Here is a 19,038-nt window from a genome sequence, read left to right as displayed (position 1 = left end):
CAAATGATAATTACATTAGTTTTGGAGGCAGATATTAGGTCAGTTCATATTGGACATCAGAGAAATCAGATTCCTCAATCATTTCCCCTATGTTCAATAGAGCTTCCTTCCTGATATTCCGCACACAGCTTTAAAGCCCAGTCCTAAGGATGTATAGCACAATGGTGCTTATCCCCTATTACTGTAAGTGTGCTTAGTACTGCAGCCTTAGTCATCTTCCCTTCACTCCTAAATTACAACCCCACATGCAGGCACTATTCCAAATGTATAAATGATATATAATGGCACTATGGCAAATGTTCCATCAGCGCAATCATTCCAGCTCACAGGTAGGGGCTCTGCATTATTGGGACACCTGGTTGTACAGGTGTCCCAGTTGCCTGGAACTCCTACATATAAGGAGAACATCACAAGTTGCCTTCTATATAGACAACCGCATACAACATGTGGTTGATTAAAAAAGAAGAAGAAGACCCGACACTGAAATATGGCCCTGCTCCAATCTGTACTGAGTAGGTGCTACATGCACTAACCTAACACATGCATGCTGTTACTGTCTGCATGTTTTTAATGTCTGACTCATCAAATCACCTTGAATCATTTCAGAGGTCTTCACTTTGGTTCTGAGTGCTTCAGAGAGATCCCACATTCGCTCTCTAGTTTGCAGCTTGAGAGGGTGTAGTATTGTAACATGTTTACCATAAATACTTTCCGGGAATCCTTACCTAGAAATATTTGCAAACTAAGAAGAGGTCATTTGAGTATGCAACAACTGCAGCCCGTGTTTTGTTAGCCCAAAATTGGAAAACGAGAGAGGTCCCAGCCGAAGAAGATTGGCAACTTAAGTTGACAGAGTATGCACAATTTGCAGGCTTAACGTATAGAATAAGAGAACATACCTTTAAAGAAGACTGGAAAACGTTTATTGAATATATGGAAAATAACTGTGCACAGCTGTAAACGCTGGCAGCATTAAGATAAATTCAACAGTGTAAATAAGTTTTGATGGATGTAATAATGGAAAACCGATTTGTGGGGATTGTAGCTGGGTTAGCGCTGGCAAGCCACGCTAAAACCTGGAGGGTCAGAATAACAGCGCTGGCAAGCCACGCTGACAGGAGCGCCAGGATGGGGATGAACGTGTCGGCAGGGACAGGAGAACAAAGGAATGGTTGGGAAAGTACTGAAGTGGTTGGAAAAGTACTGGAAAGTCACAAGATGAGCAGCGGGAGGGGCGCATGTGAGAGAGGCATGAGGAAGAGCACGTACGCAATGGAGATGTCATGGGAGGAGTTTGGGGGTGTCGCCAAAGGAGCCCAGGGCAGGAGCATTTCCTTATGTGGTGTGAGTGTCCCACCTTGGGTAAGGGGTCTCCTTATTTGGTTCTTGAAACTGTGTCTGAGGATTAATCATTAACAACTATGTAAGTTTACCAATAAAACGGAGCCCGCGGGCGCTGCTTGTGGTCGCCTTCCCGTTGATACCATCCTGTCCATCGCATCGTTCTTTGCCAGCACAACACTGATTGGTATAGTTTTTTTGTAAAATATGCAGGGATATAAGATATGTAAAATGAACCATGGAAAGAGAAGAAGGGAAGTCACTGATATCTTAAGTATGTAAAATGTTTATCTGAAATTGTAAAACAGAAAATTTAATAAAAACTATTTATTTATTTATTTATTTATTTATTTATTTATTTATTTATTTATTTACAAACAACCCTTCACAAAACAAAACAGGGCAGCGGAAGGAGAAAGAGCTGCATTGAAATGCTAATATATTTGGCCACACAAACCAAGCTGAGTCTGGTGTTTAGAACTGCAAGCCGAACAGAGTGAGAAAGAGCCTGCTATCTGAAAGAAAGGGTGAGAAAGAATTGAGTTATAGATAAGGAAGCAGGAACCTGAGAGGTGATGGTAAAATGCCAAACAATAAAGGGCAAGTTGCTGCTGTTTTGTTTTTTTTAAAGAAATTTGTAATTATTTTACATTCTGATTATAAACTAAACCAATCTAGTCTAATCAGAGCCTCACGTCCACACAGAGAAGGCAACCTTCGAGGACCACAGTGTTTAGCTAAGATAACAAGGAAATGCAGATAGAGGGACACAGAATGAATCAATTAAAGGGATGTCCTGTTGATGTTTCAAGACCCGATGACCACGATGTATCTTATAGGGATGAAAGTGTTATATCCCCCCCCCAAATGCTCTTCTTTGTCAGCTTCACCCTTCTTGCTGCAAGAATATCTCTGTGCAGGAGGGTGTATGGAACAAAGGCCAAGGAGAAATAATGTTAAGTTCAATTAACAGGTGAAGCACTGCATGGAAGCTAAGGAATAAAAGCTTATAATATTTCCTCCACCACCACCCTGACATAAGCAGGAGGGAAAGGAGTCACTGCAGCCTCAGCTCCTCTAACAGTATCTTATGCACAAACAAATTATGCATGAGTTTGCCCAAGGGACTACTCAGCTACTCAACAGTAATGGGTAATTGCCCTAGCAAACTTATACCTCCTATCAGTGATACACACCAACACTTATGCCGAGAAGGAGAAGGGGGAAAAAAGATGCAAAGAACAAATTTCAATAGAAAGCACATTATTATTATTATTAGCAGGAAGATGGCATAGTTTTATTTAACTCTTTGCAGGCGAAACAAGAATCTTAGTTATTCCTGCATTTGAAAACCCCAGATTTCTTTGTGAAATCTGATATTCTTCCCTTGTATCCAGAAAGGTGAACTGCCTGGTTAGGAAAAAGCTACTGAAATTTTGTAATGGCAATTATACACAATTCTTCCCAATACCCGAAAAAAGTGCACACACTCATTAAACAAACAAATGGACAAACAGAAAAAACTCAGACCCTGTAAGTTACAGCTGCCCACAAAGGTACCTTTATCTATAATCTTTGAAAATTCTTGGAGAACAGGTGAGGTCCCTACAAGCTGAAGGTAGGCAAATGTTGGTCCCATCTTCAAAAAGCTTAGCATGAGTCAACAGCATAAGTGCCAACTCCTAGGGACAGAGGCACTTGGGGGGAGCGTTGTTGTTGTTGTTGTTGGGGTTTTGGCCCTCCAATGTTCAGAGGGTGGAGAAGGAGAAGAAGGGTTTGGATCTGATATCCCGCTTTATCACTACCCGAAGAAGTCTCAAAGCGGCTAACATTCTCCTTTCCCTTCCTCCCCCACAACAAACACTCTGTGAGGTGAGTGGGGCTGAGAGACTTCAAAGAAGTGTGACTAGCTCAAGGTCACCCAGCAGCTGCATGTGGAGGAGCAGAGACGCGAACCCGGTTCCCCAGATTACGAGTCAGCCGTTCTTAACCACTACACCACACTGGCTCTCTGGAGGATAGCAAACATGGAGCCAGGCACGGTGTGGCTTTGGTAGCTGGCAGCTCAACCTCCTCCTGCCACTATTGGAAGGACAGGGGAAGCAGTTGATAAAGAAAACAACAGCCCTGCTCTATTCTGCCTTGGTCAGACCACACCTGGGATACTGTGTACCCAGTTCTGGGTACTGCAATTTAAGAAGGATATTGACAAGCTGGAACGGGTGCAGATGAAGGCAACAAAAATGATCAAGGGTCTGGAAACCAAGCCTATAAGGAATGGTTGAAGGAGCTGGGTATCTTTAGCCTGGAAAAGAGGAGACCGAGAGGAGATATAGCCATCTTCAGATATCCCAAGGGCTGTCACATGGAAGATGGAGCAAGTTTGTTTAATCCTACTCTGGATAGTAGGACCTTACAAGAAAGGAGATTCTGACAAAACAACAGGAATAATTTTCTGGTGGTAAGAGCTGTTTGACACTGGAATGGACTCCCTTGGAGGGTGGTGAGTTGTGCTTCCTTGAAGGTTTTTAAGCAGAGGTTGGGTGGTTGTCTGTGATGGATGCTTTAGTTGTGCATTTTCAGCATTGCAGGATGTTGGACTAGATGACCCTAAGGGTTTCTTCCGACTCTACCATTATATTATTCTATGATTTTATTATTATTTCCATAGTTTCCTGTGCTACCGATGGAATATCGAGGCCCATAGTCTGCTTTCATCACTGCTACAGTGCAGCATTGTCCACGGAAAATGGGTCTTCCAGTCACTTCAGCATGTGCCACGGGTATCTTACAGCCACTTTTAAGCATTACAGTGGTACCTCGGGTTACATTCACTTCAGGTTACATACACTTCAGGTTACAAACTCCGCTAACCCAGAAATAATGCTTCAGGTTAAGAACTTTGCTTCAGGATAAGAACAGAAATCGTGCTCTGGCGGCGCAGTGGCAGCAGGAGGTCCCATTAGCTAAAGTGGTGCTTCAGGTTAAGAACAGTTTCAGGTTAAGAACGGACCTCCAGAACAAATTAAGTACTTAACCCGAGGTACCACTGTATTTAGTATGTTGCAGATGTATACCACTTAATGAGGAGCCATAATGGATATCAAGTGCCAAATGCAGCCCAGAAATCTGCCAACTGCTTGAAACTATGTTGTTGTTCAGTCGTTCAGTCGTGTCCGACTCTTCGTGACCCCATGGACCAGAGCACGCCAGGCACACCTATCCTTCACTGCCTCTCGCAGTTTGGCCAAACTCATGTTAGTAGCTTCGAGAACACTGTCCAACCATCTCATCCTCTGTCGTCCCCTTCTCCTTGTGCCCTCCATCTTTCCCAACATCAGGGTCTTTTCCAGGGAGTCTTCTCTTCTCATGAGGTGGCCAAAGTACTGGAGCCTCAACTTCAGGATCTGTCCTTCTAGTGAGCACTCAGGGCTGATTTCTTTGAGAATGGATAGGTTTGATCGTCTTGCAGTCCATGGGACTCTCAAGAGTCTCCTCCAGCACCATAATTCAAAAGCATCAATTCTTCGGCGATCAGCCTTTTTTAAGGCTGCGCCAAAATCAAGTGTTTTGGGGAGGGGCACTTACAGGAGCAAAGTGAGTTTTTATACCCACTTTTCACATGATGGCAGCAGTGGACCTTGCAGCAGCCACCCAGAATGCTCTCTGAAATGAAGCCATGTCACCATGTAGCATTGTTCTAAGCAGAATTGAGGGTTTAAAAAATTGTGACTGCTTTTAAAATTGTTTTGTTGATTGTTTTTTTCTTAAATTGTTAAGAAGTTGCAGCTGCCACATTTATTATTATTTTAAATTCATAGTATCCCTCAGAATAATGCTGCATGATGTCTTTCACAGAGGCATTGTGGTGGCAAATAGCCACCAGCTGGCCATCTCAAGTGGTGGTACTGGGCAGAGAACAAGCCTCCTGTGACAGGCCACCATAAATAGCTAGTGGGTTGATTCCAGGTTGGTCTTTCATCCAGCTGAGCAGGCCTGAGGTATGTTAACTCAAGGAATAAGTAGTTTGCTTTCATTTTCAGCCTGTTAAGATTAAAAAAGTTATCAGCGATCAAATAGCTGAAAGGTAACTGTCCATACATGCTACTCTGGCTTCAGTCTAGATTTGGCCTTCCATGTGTTACAGCTCATAGGCCAATGCAAATGCAGTGGTGTGCCAAAATCAAGGTTAAATCAGTGGTGGTGGATGCAGCCAACTGCATCTCCACAAGCACTGGAACACCTCAAAGTTGGGATGGGCTGAGACTTTCCCTCTTGTCAGTGGAACCTATGGCATACCAGGTGTTGTGGGTTCTGACTCCTTTCATTCTGAATCAGCTGGTGGGCCCCATTTTGGGGTATTCTCCCGACTGCCACTGCCAGGGCTGCCACAGATGGAAGGGGAGCTCTGCAGAAGTGAAAGGATGCTGTTGTAACTCCACAGGGGCCAGGCTGACACCTCTGCCCCTCAACCCCAAACACACGCAGTACAAAAGGCATTTGGGCTCAGTCAATTATTGGGCCACAACCTCTAATATAAATATATTGCACAAAATCAGGAGATGAAATATAATACATATGCTATGAAGCAAAAGCATTGTTTCTTTTTATTCATTAGCATTTCTGCTGAATAAAGAATCACTGTGTAACAATTTCATTCCAATTAATGGCTGCCATGTTCTGACATGTGTGTTTCGTTGATTTCAGCAGTGTGTACATCTGCAATCCGAAACATACACGGCAATATGATTGTTGTCAAAGGCCTGCACATAGATATGCCTTCAGGATGGGGATGAAATGGACACCATTAAAATGGCAATTGCTACGAGCAGGGTCTGTTTGACCAGTTAGTACGGAATTTTGTTCCCTCACAAGATTTGCTGGTGGTTACTTACCATGAGAGTCATGGTAGCTCAGTAGTAGAACATGAGCTGGTTTGATGTAGTCTAGGAGAGATTAGAATGTAGCCTGGGAGTGAGGAGGGCCAGGTTTAAACCCCCTAGACAGCTATGAGCTCATTGTGTGACTTTGGGACAGTGATTCTCTGTATTAGTTTGGTGAAGTAAAGCCCATGGATGAGCCATAAGGGTGAAAATCTGGAAAGCAGAAGATGAGAACAGGCAGGAAACACACAGGCAGAGTTCTAGTGAGATTAAGGTTCCTGAACAAATGAGATTGGCGATAGGCCTTTCAGGACCCCGGACAGAGCATTAGAAGCAGACTGAATACAGTGGTACCTCGGGTTAAGAACTTAATTCGTTCTGGAGATCTGTTCTTAACCTGAAACTGTTCTTAACCTGAGGTACCACTTTAGCTAATGGGGCCTCCCGCTGCCACCGCATCGCTGTTGCGTGGTTTCTGTTCTCATCCTAAAGCAAAGTTCTTAACCCGAGGTACTATTTCTGGGTTAGCAGAGTCTGTAACCTGAAGCATCTGTAACCCAAGGTACCACTGTACCTGTTCTATTTCATGCTATGCCAATAACTTCAACTGAGTTTTCTTCTGGGGTGTTGGGTAGAATTTGACTGAAACTTGTGCGAGTCTGGGTGCTTGGGGATTCAGCTGATGAGTAGCTGAGTTCTACTTTTTACAGTTCCAGCCACATACTTCCTCAAAAGCCCAGGGGACCGTGTTATATTATCGTGTCCTCCCCTCGGTTTCCGAGGAAGTACACATATGGGAGTGGTGTGCTGATTTTTAGATTTTATTTTTTTGAAAAAATCAGTGAGCCTCTCTTGGGCACTCTGCTGGCAGTTTCCAGGGCTTCCTGCAAAGCCCAGAAGAGGAAATAATAACATAGTATCACCCCCTGGGCTTTCCAGAGAGCATGGGAGTTAAAGGTCAAATTCACAAATTCAGCTTGGCTGTGGAAGATGATGTGATGCAGCGGCCAGCGTAGCAAGGGCGGGGTGTTGGGGGCGGTTCACCCTGGGTTCCAGCCTGGGGAGGGTGACACTCTGCGCCGCCACCCCCTGTGCGAGTGTGACTCCCAAACCAACCGCCCGGCAGCCCTTCCGCATGAGCAGCCGCTGCACAGAAGGGGTGCTGGGAAGCGGCTTGGGAGTCCGGGCAGACTGCGCATGTCCGCAGCAGCCTGCAGGACTGCGCATGTGCGGACACGTGCAGTCCGCCCAGGCTGCTGCGGACATGCGCAGTCCTCCTGGGCTGCGCTCCATAGTGCAAGCGTCATGATGTCATGATGCATACACTATGTAGCGAGGCCCCACCCCTGGGGGGTGCCACTTGGCTTGCCACTGCCGGCAGCCAGCAGCTCGGTATGCCTCTGGCAGCGGCTGAAGTGTAAGATTAGTTTATGGAAGCTTAGGCCTTTGTGATCTGTTTAGAACCAGCCTAAAACCTGTTAGGATAAGTGTACTTTATAACGGTGGATTCTGCTTCACAATATGAATGGTGTTTGAGTCTTCAGAGGCAATTACGTTTCTTCTAAAGAACAGTCTCTGGGGATCACAAATAGGAGAGTACTCTTGTGCTCAAGTCCTGCTTGCGGACTTCCCAGAATCCTCTGGTTGGCCATTGCAGGGACAACATTTTGGCCTAGATAGACCTCTGGTCTGATCCAGAAGGGCTCCTACATTCTTAAGTCTCTTTCTGTTTTACAGTTAATTATTTTGAATTTGGACTTCATAAAAGCAATTTAATTTTATTTGCAGTTTGGGGTTTTTTTTAAGTCTGAAAAGCATCCTAGAGATAATTGTTTAGCTGTGCTGGCTTTGAATCTCCTATATACCTTGAGCAGAGAGTGAGAAAAGAACATAAAGGTTATTGAAACATCTATTTTCCTTAACTGTGATCCTCAGGCTCTGTTCCTAATGTGGAAAGAAGCGTTTTTATATAAATATCATCTCTGTTATCTGGGAAATAGTGTGACTCATATTCATGTTTAGAGAGTAGGTTAAGTGAATAGAGATCTAGCTTGCCAAAGACACATTTGTCAAAAAGAAAATTAGGACATTCATTTCACTTCTTCGAGGAAGAAAAAAGATCTAGGAACAGCAGCATCGTCTAAAAGCTATAGTTATGTGATTATTCTTGCTTGACTGCCCTCTGCTGGAATTGCTGAATTATACACAATACTCACAAAATGGCATCATAAGGCAACTTGATAATTGGTAAAGGTAAAATTATACGATATTGCAATTGTCTTCAGAAACTGCCTACACTGGTCTGCAACTGAGAAATATGCAGTGCCTTGGTACTGATTTGATGAATCCCTGAATAGCTGGCATTTGTACTACTGAAAGAAAAACAAATGATAAAATAATGGGTGAGACAATTGATATGACTGAAAACAATTGCTGTTGTCTGAATCAGAGGGTTCTTTCACATTAAATCCTGCAAGTAAATAATGTGTGTGTAGGCTTCTAAATATGTTTAACAGTATTTTATATTCCTGAGTCAGGGGAGCAATTTTCAGTAGATATATATTTGTCTGGTAACTCTTATTGATGGTGGGGGGGGAATACATCTTACAATTTCTCCATGGCATAGCTATTAAAATATATAAAAGCACTGGTGGTGGCTGCTATGTAGAAGAGAAATGCATTCTCTTCATTTGTGTTGTTTATTTGTTTTAGCTGACTGAGGCATACACCTTATACTTACTTGTTCCACTCATGAGAGAGAACTGTAAATGACCATAAAATGGAAAAATTTAAAGGGCTGTTTAGGAACATCAGAACTCTGTGTATCTGGATGGCTTCAGTATAATGAATTTTGTTTAAAAGGCAAGCAGTTCAAATGTCAGCATGTCCCTTACTAGTTCACGTTGCCATTTTCAACATGTAGTCTGCTTTAAATCTTTGCGCGGTAGAGGAATTTTCAGGACGTAAACCTCTGCACTGTTGCACTGTGAGGGAAAAAGGATATACTTGCTGAGATAATGACATTACAATTTCACTCATTCAGATAGGAAACCTATTTGGGAACTGTTTTTAAAAGAACATGTTTGAAGATGAAGGGTCAACAACTAGTGGCTTGTTGGAGAGTGGTGATATCTGGTCCTGGGACCAAATCTCTCTCTCTCTCTCTCTCTCTCTCTCTGTGTGTGTGTGTGTGTGTGTGACAGACTGGTTGGATGTAGAGGAATGGTGGTAGGAACCATCTGTGGAACTTTCAATGGAAGAAAGCTCATATCCTGGGGATTGGGGATGGGGCAACAAAGAGGGAGAAGAGGGAGAAGACTGGAAGGAGGTGTCAGAAACTGAAAAGGCAACAGGGTTTAGGGAGCTGGGAAAGTCTGTGGCAGAGAGAAATCCAGTATCAGAGGCAGAAGCTGAAGCAGTAGGGTGGGAGGAGGGAAGCCAAGATGCAGAGATCAATCAGGCTGGTGAAGAGCCATAGGTGTCTCTCCATTCTGCTGTGACAAGTGCACCTCCCCCCTTTTCTCCCAGAACCAGAAGATGCATGAAAAGGGCAGAGGAGAGATTGGTTGCATGCTTGGAAAAAGCCCAGGAGAGGAAAGGACTTAGGTAGCTGTGGTGAGGCAGGGACCTTCAATCCCAGCAACTGCTTCATGAGGGGAAGGCCTACAGGGGATGAGTTGTTGCACTCATTAGGCCTTACCCCCCTGGGCAGATTACTTTTTACTAATAAAGAGTTAACTCCAACTTGCACCTCGTGATTTACCACCAGCTCGCTCCTAACAGTTTCTCTATCTCCCAAGGAAAGAAGAAAGAAAGACAAAGAAGGAAAATGTAAACCAGAGGAGCCCTGCTTTCACAAGTCTTGTGCTCTGTTGTATACACCAATCTCGTGTGCCCCATCTCACTGCCCTACCACCTAAGCAGCTAGAAAAGGAGAGTGTTAGGGAAGTGGTTTTCAACTTTTTGAGACCACGGCTCCCTTGACCAAGTACATTCTTTCTATGGCACCGCTGTGGGGCTCTGGAGCCCAGTGATGTCACCCCTTGCCTGCAGAGCTGGCAGCCACTCACCCTTTTCCGAACATCCTCTCTTGTGGTGTGTTCCCTCAGCTTCCTCTCCTTGGGAGTCCTCCGGGCAGCCGCTGCTGCAACAAACAGCTGTGCAAGCCTTTGGGAGGCAGAGACATGAGAGGGCATCAGAAGAGGGAGGGGGGAAGGAAAGAGGGTCAGAGGCCAGGGTTGCCCGCAGCACCCCTGTCCATCATTCAAGGCACCCCAGGGTGCCGCAGCACACTGGTTGAAAACCACTGTGTTAGGGAGACTATCTCTCCATCCCTGCTGCTCTGCCTCGTTCAGGAAGGAGTAATATATGTCTCTGGGTGAATGTGTCCTCTCAGCAGCAGAATGAATGTTTGCTCAAGCAATAGACCTTCGCCTCTCCTCCCCCGAAGCCCTGGAGAGCTTGCGGATCCTCCTGAGCACATTTTTTTGGCCTGTGGGTATAGAGAGTTCCAAGTGTGGAGGAGAGGAAGTCTGCTTACACAACACTGGTTGCTACCTTGAGATGGCAAGTGGAGCCCTGCCTTCCCATATCAGGGTCCACCCAAAGTGATCTACTGGTAAAAGTAAATGCCAAGCAAAGTGACAGACCATTTAGTGGGGTTCAAACAAAGGCTAGCGAGGCAGTTTTAAGGGAGCTAACAAAATGCTGCCAGTCATTGAAGCATTTTGCTGATTTCCCTCCATATCCTTTCCTCCAGGCTCCAGAGAGTTGGAATAACCATTGGAGCTGTGTGGGATTTAGTGTGGCAGCCAGATGCAGGCAAAAGAGAGAATCTGCCAAAAATGACTATTCTCCACACACACACACACACACACACACAGCACTTTCAGGGTGTGTGTGGGGGGGAGGGGCCTGCAGGATTACATCCCCTTCCACCAATTTGCAGAAAGGCTATTCCTGCATCCAGTCCAATTTGCATTTCACTTTCCTTCCTCCTCCACTCACCTCCCTTTTTGAAAATCGAATGAGAGAAAAGGGGTGTGTGTGTGTGTGTGTGTGTGTGTGAGAGAGAGAGAGAGAGAGAGAGAGAGAGAGAGAGAGAGAGAAGATTTAGCCATCATCCTCAAAACAAGCAAATCTACATGAGCAGCCCTTGGATATTCCTCTGATAAAAACTTCAAAAGGGCACATTCTTCATTCAGACAGACACAAAACAATGTTCTTGTTGCTAAATTGGATTGATTTTGAGTAACTCCATGGAAAGCGGCATTATTTCTTGGGATTTCACAAGTGCAGCTCAAGAGCAGAATACACCCAGGATGTGTCAAGAAGGGAAAGACTATATAAATAAAAGCAGTTCTACATGCTCTTAAGTTGTCACACATCACCTGCTCTGTGTGTCTCCTCGGTGGCCCTAGCACATTTACATACACTGTCATCGAATTTCAAATTGCACCTCAAATCAATGCCAGTTTAAAATTGCCTTTCAGATCACTGCTGTATTTTTTTACCCTCCAAAAAAGAAAAGAATGCTCCTTTTGTATTAAATAGTAGTGCTGACCTTCTTGTTTCTCCTCTGGGTCTTCATTTAGGAAGAATTCACAATAATTATCCCTCAAATGTGTTAGGAGTAATATGAGGCAGGGAGAAGGCAGATATTTTTCCCCTTGGCCATCTCCATAGCTGCTTTTTGTGTGTGTATCAACACACAAAACAAAGCTGCAGTGTATTGAACACAATTTGGGTGGTGTCAGAAACCTGATGGGTATATACTAGTTAGGGAGGAGTAGAAATTCAATCCACATTTAAAGGCAAGTCTACCTAATGCATATTTTTTTGGGGGGGGGGAGTGAACTAAAACAGCCATCCTTTGAAATTTGCATTCCTCAGAATTTTGCAATGTGGTTCCCTAGTCAAGTTGTATCTACAAATACACACACACATACTAAGGTAAATTGCATATATAAATGCATATATTTGCAAAACTGTAATTAGGGGAATTTACATTGCAAAAATGTTTTTGTTAGGCAAAATCACATACAAATGCGTGTATAAAGAGAAATTTGCACTAAAGTGCTGGTGAATTTTCATGAGGACTTTTATTATTAAAAACTCAAAAACTGATGTGGAAATGTGGAAAACTGAGTTTAAGACTGGAAAAATGAGAAACTGAGAGAAATTGAAATTGACAGATTCACCCATCCCTAGTATATCAATAAATTAACACATGGTGAATATATATTAATACTGGCAGACCAACACGGCTACCCACCTGTAACATATATTAATACTGAAATTCTCTGAGTGCCAATCCTTCTCTAATCAAAACAGGACCATCCACACACTTCATAGTAGTTGGTTTTTTTAAAAAAGGGGGGGTTGGGGAGCTAAAGGGGGGGTGGGAAACTTGAGCACAGATCGATGAGGACAGAGCATGCCCAGTGGGTGCAGAACACCCCTCCAAGTGGAGTCATTCTGGGATTTGAACTAGCATTTTCCAAATGGTCTATCCAATCATTTGCTATAAGGTCTTTTGGACCTTTAAAGTGCTAAAACTTTCTAGGGTTGGGGGGGGGGACTTGATCATTATAAAGCCCCACCTAGTTCTTTAAAAATATTTCCCTAGGTCCAGTGCAGGTTAGGGGTGTCCAAATCCTTTTCAGTACGGAGGCCCCAGTGTTTGGCTGATCTTAACTTTAAAAAATATTTTATTCTCTGTTCTATTTTCATTTCATGAACAGATATCAGCCAGACTTCCACTGAGGTTCCTCGAAATAGCTAATAGTATAAAAACAGCCTCTATAAAGAGGATAGTCTCCTAGCAGCAGCAATAAATGCAAAAATAGACTGAGGCAAAAAATGAAAAGGAGATGGGAGATAGAAAAGGATGGTTGGTGCATTTAACATTGCATATTACATGCAAGTGTTACATATTATTCTAAAATGTCCCAATTTCATATATATTTTTGGCCTGTTTCTATTACAAAGCACTCAAATTCAGCTTCTGACTTTGAAAAATGAGAGTGTACCTGTTAAGTCACTGCCACGATGAAACTTGTTTAACTAGGAGTTATACCCACATCTCTTGGGAGCAAAGGATTAGCATTCTGCCTTGTTTTTGTTCTATTCAACAGAAACATGCCTGATTCATGAGCAGGCATTATACACGTAATCCAGCAATCAAGGCTATCCCAAATAACAAGATAAAAAATAAAATAAAATAATCATTCCAGTGACACACACACACACACACCAACTCCATGTACTTCAGCCCTGGAAACAGGATCGTATCCTCTCGTGCACCTGAGCCCAGTAAATTTGATTGGTTGGTAACTGAATTCTAGAGTTGTCTAGTAGTTCTCATGTGATTGGCTAAGGTTGGTCACATGGAAGGTACGTAGTGAAGAAGAGACTCCATTTTATGTGAAGCAAGATGACTGTGGTTTAGGATCCACTGTGAACACTGCTAAATTGAATAGAGTGTTGGAGTGTTTCTTCTCTGCTTTAAAGAAAGAGAGCAAAGCTGCAGGAGAAGGTAAAAGTGGAAATCTCTCATAGGAGCTGTAAGCCATGGCCTAACTGAGACACAGAAGGCTGAGCAGTGAGCTCTGGAAAGAGAGGAAAATACAGTTGTTTGGAAGTTAGAATAAGAGTTTGTAAGCCCATGCTTAAATAAGCATGTGACTGTATTATGTTTTATCTATAAGTTTCTGCAAGCAAAGTTTTTGAATGTTTAAGTCTGAATGTTAATTTCCAAAGAAGGGTGTTAGTCATATACAGTGGAACCTTGGTTTTCGAACGTAATCCATTCCGGAACACCGTTCGAGTTCTGAAACATTCGGAAACTGAAAACTCAATATGGTAGCCCCGAAGTGGAAAAATGAATATGAAAAACTCAATACGGAAGCCGTCTCAGAAGTTTGATTTCCAAGGCGTGTTCGAAAACGGAAGCATTTGCATCTGGATTACGCCGTTCGAGTTCCAATGTCAATGAAGACGTTCGAAAACTGAGGTTCCACTGTATAGGAGCTGAGCTTCTTGGCTGCAATTTCACTACCCTGTGTTGTTATAAATATCCCTGAGTACTGGCAGTTACAAATATGTCATCTCACTTTGTTGAGAATCAACGACTTGCCCCCTGCTATCGCAGAAAACAGGATTAAATTTAAATAGGCTTAAGTTACAGGAGAATGGTAGATTTCAGTTGAACACTTGGGGAAACTTGATGGTAAAAGCAGGAGCAGCAGGCATGGTGTGGCAGTGCCATAGAGGTGCCCTCCTGATACACACACACACACACACACACACATATATATATATATATATATATATATATATATATACACATACACACACACACATACATACACACACACATACATACATACATACATACATACATACATACATACATAATTTTATTTGTATGCTGCCTTCCTACAGTTCCAACTATGTTGGAACATATGCAAGGCAGCTTACAACTTGGGGGGGAAATACATAACTACAACATAACAAAAGCAGTTATGAACAATTAAATAAAACTTGAAAGATACACAGCCAAACTGAACCATTTCCACACAAATCACAGCAAGATCTAAAAGAAAGATACAAAGAACCAACAGCAACAACAGCAAACCCCCACCCACCCACCCAACATCACCCTAGTCCTGGGATCCATTGTTGTAAGGGTGAGGTATGTCAAACTGACAGAACCAGTATTTTAAATCTACCTGAGCAGTGAAGAACTGGTGACTTTTTAATTTCCCCCCATATTGGTCCTGAGTCAACATAACTGAAGAGGAAGCAGAAGAAGTTACAAGCTCCTCCATAAATGCTTGATCAAGGTGATAAATGAAAAGTACTTTCAGTGGTAGCCAGAGGCTGTAGTAGATGCAAACATGTTATTCTTTTATCATGTTTGTGTAATCATATATAATTTCCACTCCTTCCTTCTCTTTTAGCTTTTAATCCTTCTAAAACATCCTCTTTAGCTAAAGATATTTGCCTATGTGCTTTCTGCCTTGCGTTTTTAAATACACCCTCCTAGTGTCCGGAGGTTTTTTGTCAACACTAGGAACCTTGTGTGGGAGCTCTTTTCCAAAATGAATTGCTAGCAAGATGCAAAAATTAACATTTTTTAAACTAACTGAGGTTGTGCTCACCCCACAGCACGAAGCCTGCCCCTCTGACATAAATCTTGGCTTAAGCCCATGCTCACCAGTGCTCAAATCATAGGACTTTGAGCTCGCTCTCTCTCTCTCTCTCTCTCTCTCTCTCTCTCTCTCTCTCTCTCTCTCTCTCTCTCTTGTGATAGTTGCTCTGTGAAGTTCAATGCAAAAGGGCTGTACCATCCCACCCACCTCTAACATGGGCTATGGTTCAAAGCAGTGCCTATATATAGTCCATAAAGTGCATTGAGATTGTTCTAGACAAAAAGTACTACATGTAAGGAAGGTCTTATTTATTACCATTATTATTATTATTAAAGGTATCATTACTATAACTTAGTTGCAAGTTACAACAAAGCTATAAAAAAGTTATCTTGGAATGGCTAATGAAGGCACCGTTGAAGCTCTAACTTCTCTGCCTTTCAGCGCAGGGTTTATTTTATCTGGCTCTTTGGATTAAACACAGTCCAGGACATAGCTGGTATGAAGATTTAGATTTCCTTAATGGAGAAGTCTCTCATAATCACATCACCCTTGCATCTAAAAAGCCTTTTTATTTAAAAGAGTAACTTTGGTCACACTGTGTCTTAAACACCATTCAGTTCCATCATGCTGTTTTAATCAATCATCCCCTGCGTTTTTTTCAAAGGTAGGAGTTAGAGAATAATGCAGCTTGATAAGATATTTTAATAAAATATGTTCACCACCTCCACATCATTTTAATTTTCCACTGCATTATCCAAAAGTGAGCTTTTAGCCACACACACAAAAAGTGGGGGTGAAGCAAAATAATTGAACATATGGAAAGATTATTTACATCTTACTTTTTCCTAGGGAATTCAATCCTCTCATCATCCTTCCCTGCGTCCCCCCACACCTACCAGAGAGAATTTAGGGCATGTTCCAAGCTATGAACTTCTAAAGCCCCACTAATTTCAAGGAGGGAGAGAGAGAAGCAAGTAAGACTGCATACAATTGCTAAAACATTTCAAGGCTGCTTTTCCAGGCATTCACCACCCTAAGAAGCGTACAGCAATAAAAAGTATGTCACAAAAGAGCATCATTTCAAAACCAAAAATGCAAAAGAATGGGGGGGGAACCCATCCATTTCATTAAATATCCATAGGCCTACACAATCAATTCTAGTCCCAGACGAGCCAGAAAAAAGGAAGCCTGCAAGAAGGACCTGCGACTTCAAGCAACTGTCTCTGACTGTGGAGGTAGAACAGCCATGGATAATCTTATCCTCCATCATTTTACCTGATGATGCTGGCGATCGACCTTCTGCCCTTCTTCAGGGGCCCTTCTTCAAGACCAGAGTTGAAGTTGTTAAAAGTTGCGCTTAACACTGATGCACACCACCATTGGTGCATATGCATCATGTGGTACATGCTTTCTCTGCACAAGGAGAAAATCTCATGAGCCATAAGAAGCCATATAGCCCATTACCTTCTTTGACACAGTCGTTTGCTACAACTTCAAAATCAACTTAAACAACAACAACAACAACAGAGCATTTATTTTGAAACCTGCAGAAAATGAAAATCCAGCAGCACTCGCAGCTGGCACGCTTCAAGGCAATAAAGGTCTGCTTTTGGGATTACACATTTCCAAGAGGATGACGTGCATCATCTAAACATGATATTTGAAACAGATCAAAAAATTGAATTAACTTTTCCAGAAGGCTGAGCTGCTGAGTGTTTACGTTTTTTTGTGAGAGCTCAGGTAAATTGCTTTTGATATTTAGGAAAATATATGGGAAAACGTAGAGAAGAAATGAGACATGTTAGGCAGGGAAGAAGAGGCAGAATGCTGCCTGAAGACAAAACTGAGTATATTTGCCAATATATTCTCAGAAGAGGAGGAGGCTATGGCTTAGTACAAACTGATTCTACAAGATCGGATGCCATATGATTCCTGAAGCCACTCAACGTTGACCTCATGAGTAAGGATGAGAGGATTTCCCCAGTTGCATGCATATATTTTTCCTTGAATTTTCTTCCATGTGTTCTACTCTTCCTGAATTCTGGAATGTCTAGGAACATTTCTAAAATTTATTCCAGAAGTGAAGCACGAGTAGCCTGACATCTGATTCTGTTCCTTCCATTTGTTTGCATTGTGCCCCCCACCCCACATCTGCATTGCTTGTGAAGACAAACACATCAATAAAACAATGCAACAAATCAGCATGGAAAAGGTTAATACCCACATATAGGGACTGACCACAGAGGGACTGATATTTTATGTGAACTGCCCTGAGACCTCCGGGTATAGGGCGGTATAGAAAATAAATAAATAAATAAATAATAAATATAAGTTCACCAAGATTTGGGAGATGTGATGATTTACTGATGTGTACATGTGCTGGTAAAACAGCATGAAAAACTAATTTCAATAGAAGCTCACATAACATCACATCAGGATATGAATGAGCGGATGGAAAGGAACTCTATGGCAAATTGCATACAGGCTGCCCAGTATAAAATCCAGAAATAAAAATCAGAAGGATGAATAATTCCTAATGCATATGTTTCACCTGGAACCAGTTATTTCAGAATTCTAAAATATGAGGAGAAATCTGGATAAGAATCCTCTGAGAAGTAAGCCTACCTCTAGGAGACATGGGTGGTGTGAGTAGTAGTGTCGTGGTCTGTCTAGACCAGGCTTCCTCAAACTCGGCCCTCCAGATGTTTTTGGCCTACAACTCCCATGATCCCTAGCTAGCAGGACCAGTGGTCAGGGATGATGGGAATTGTAGTCTCAAAACACCTGGAGGGCTGAGTTTGAGGAAGCCTGGTCTAGACATACCAAGTGTAGGCTGAAGTTCTTCAGAGAAACTGAAAACTGCAACTTCACTCATTGCATAGGATGCAACAGTCAATAAGCTGATACAGCTAACCCTGGCTTTCTGGTGAGCATACCTGTATGACACCTTTTGTTATTAAAACACCTGCTGGGTGTACACACAAAGCATATTTGCAGATGACGCATTAAAGCATCTCAACATGTTAGATGGTACAATATAAAGAGCCACTAAAACATTCAGGTAATAAGCAGTTCAAAACGAATATTTTGCCTTGCCTCCCACCAACATGTATCTATAAAGATCATACAGTGAAAACCATATAACCAAATGTTTCTGTTACTAAATGATCATATATCAGGAATTCTACTGTACTCCAAAGTTTCCCATAGCATTAGACACATTCACTGTTTGATGTGGGAGGATTATTTCCAAGTATATCAGATATTAGAAACTAGGGACTAGGTTATGATTTGTTTAATGAAATGTTAATTTTTGACCAAGAGAAAGGTTAGGGGGGAGGGGAATCAGTTAAGCCTAGGAATGATTAAAAGGGGATTTGTGAAATTTCAGAGCAGTCATTTCTATTAATTCAGGCCCATCTTAGTTTATATGCTAAAGGTGGTGAGCGGATTTGGTTTGCGGGCCCCTTCTTGAGCCATTCTAGGGGGAATGTAACATGTTAGAGGAGGGGAAGGCCTTTTTAGTAAGGAGCCCCAAGAGAGACGGAACCAAAAAACCTTGACACAAGAAAATTCAGCTAAGAGACAGCTGATTTCTCAGTTGGGAAGTACTTCAGGAAGAGATGGCATCTTGCCTTTTCCACCTGGACTTGGTAATA

This window comes from Lacerta agilis, chromosome 2 (assembly GCF_009819535.1).
Source record: "Lacerta agilis isolate rLacAgi1 chromosome 2, rLacAgi1.pri, whole genome shotgun sequence".
Lineage (NCBI taxonomy): Eukaryota > Metazoa > Chordata > Lepidosauria > Squamata > Lacertidae > Lacerta > Lacerta agilis.
The sequence above is the reverse complement of the archived record's forward strand: the minus strand, read 5'-3'. Positions refer to the sequence as shown.